At 48.3% G+C, this 2,260-nt stretch overlaps 1 protein-coding gene across 1 annotated transcript in view; it reads right to left on the bottom strand.

Annotated features, from left to right (window-relative positions):
- Positions 1-2,260, bottom strand: part of C1QBP (complement C1q binding protein) — a gene marked incomplete at its 5' end in the record, with an annotated part of 8,721 nt that overhangs the window by 5,431 nt on the left and 1,030 nt on the right. The window lies entirely within an intron of this gene.

Here is a 2,260-nt window from a genome sequence, read left to right as displayed (position 1 = left end):
CAGCAGGGCGCGCGGCGAGCGGAGGGCGCCGGCGGCGGCGGAGCAGAGCGCGCGGGCGAACAGCATGGTGCTGAGCAAGGGCAGGAAGGCGGCGGCACGTGCCAGAAGACGGGCAGGCGGCCTGACCTCTGCCCCGGAAGCGGATTCCACCAGCCGGAAGCACTCCGCCTGCCCCGCCCCTTCCAGCTCCCACACGCGGGGCCGCGCGTTCGAGCCGGTGCTCTGCGACCGCTTTTTTATGGGAAAAGGGCAGTTGCACAAATAGTCGTTTCTAAATAGCTCCAAGCGTCGTTAAGAGACCACCCCAACAAAATGTGCTTTTATTTGACAGGTTTCAAGTTCCTGTATGACCCCGGGACCAGCAGGGCAGAGCTGTGCAACTCCCTGCTGCCACCGCTGAAATTGCAGCATGCTGCCGGGCTGCCACCTGGGGTTGCTGCTGGCCACCAACAAAGCTGTGCCCTTGGCGCGCTCACCAGCCACGAACAATGCAGAGAAGGAGGCAGAGTCAGCGAGATGAGCGTTTACACTTCAACCAGGCACCCGTAACACAAAGTGTCCGTGCTTGGAAAGAGATAGACGCATGCTGTGATTCTGGGATCGCTCGAGACGGGCCGCATAACCGGAGCGCGCCGGTTTACGCCAGTGCTGTCCTTCGCGGCCAGCGATTTGCAGATTAGTTAGAATGAAGTTCAGGTTTTACAAAGGCATTTCTCATATTTTTCGCTGACTGAGCAGAACAAAGCTGCTCAAGGAGAAGGCAGACTGGGACACGCTTTGTAGCCAAAGCACATGACCAGAAAAGCCATTTTAAATGGAAAGCACAGCTCACCTCCACCCATCATACAGCAGAGTAAGCAGCTTGTTGTTCCCAAGGTTAATGGTGTCAAAATGGGTTTGCAAATATGGTCGGCCCTGAGCAGCCCCATTAAAATGTAACCTGCCGCCCACACACTTTTTTTTTTTTTTTTTTAAAGTTGGATGCTTAAGAATGCAAGAGGGGACTAAATGCCGCATCTCTTAGAAAGCAAGGTACCACCACCGCTCACATTAAACTAAGCACGTTTTATTCCACAGTGACACTGCGTTTACAAAACTGGTTCCTCTCCCGCCCTTTTCGAAATCTAACATTTTAATTCACCTCAGCCTAAACCTTTACCAACAGACTTCTGTTGAAATTGAAAAGTTGCCTCTCTCAGAGAGGTCCCGGTAGAAGTACTTGAACAGATATTGTTCAAAAATAACTTCTACATTTTTATCCACCCCTGCTCTGTCACAATGGAGCAGCGCATTCTGCTCGTTCCACAGGTGAACGTTCTAGAATCGAGCAATGAGACTGGTCCAGCCTTTCTTAGTTCTAGTATAAAACACAGAATTAAAAAATAAGATTGGATCTTATTGCCATTTTTTCCTCCAGTGAAGAAACTGATGGCTAGATGCTCGAATGGTGTAGGCAGCAAAGACTGCCTAGGACATGACAAATGTTGCCATGCCAGAAAAAAAAAATCTAAGGCAAGGCAAAATATAAATTAAGGGGGAAAGAAAAAGCAGAGGAATGGCTGGTGTAAAGCCCTAATGGAAGTAATAAAGGGTTCTCAATGGAAGTCTGACTCCAGCAGACATCTTCATAGTCTTTTGTGAAAGTTGCTACCTGATTAGCTAAAGCAATAGATCAGATAGTGCTTGAGGTTAGCAAAACATAGAGCTTTATGCATGTGGGCATGCACCATAGTTAAGAGGGGGGTTTTGGTGCTAACATGCTGGGTTTAGTCTGGAACAGGGCCTGGGCTTCTGCTTTGACACCTGGCTGTCGAGTCAAGAGACACCTCTCCCAGCAACGAAGACTGGTCAAACACGATTGGCAAAATGCAGACACTGGCAATCTAATCTCCACACACACAAAATATTCTGAGAAATAATGTTTAGAAGTAAAAACAGAGCTGTAAGGTGGTGTAGAATGCATGGGTTGCTGACAACCGCTCTTGGGCACTGCATGACTATCGAGCCCAGATGGTTTATGTCTCAGACAGGCACAGGCAATGAAGTGTCAATTCAGGGAACCCTTTACTGGCCCTTGAATGTCTCAAAATAAGGTGGAGAGACCAACATTAGGCAGAAAGATGCCTGATGAGGTAAAAGACATTAGCACCTCCCTTCCTAAAAACATACATTTAAAAAGGCATTTTCTCTACATATACCTATATCTATACAGAGAAAGAAGAATGATCTAATTCCCCCCCCCCCAATAAAACTTGCAAAG

Source organism: Gavialis gangeticus, unplaced genomic scaffold, assembly GCF_001723915.1.
Source record: "Gavialis gangeticus isolate Ggan-Ray unplaced genomic scaffold, GavGan_comp1, whole genome shotgun sequence".
Classification (NCBI taxonomy): domain Eukaryota; kingdom Metazoa; phylum Chordata; order Crocodylia; family Gavialidae; genus Gavialis; species Gavialis gangeticus.
The sequence above is the reverse complement of the archived record's forward strand: the minus strand, read 5'-3'. Positions and strand labels throughout refer to the sequence as shown.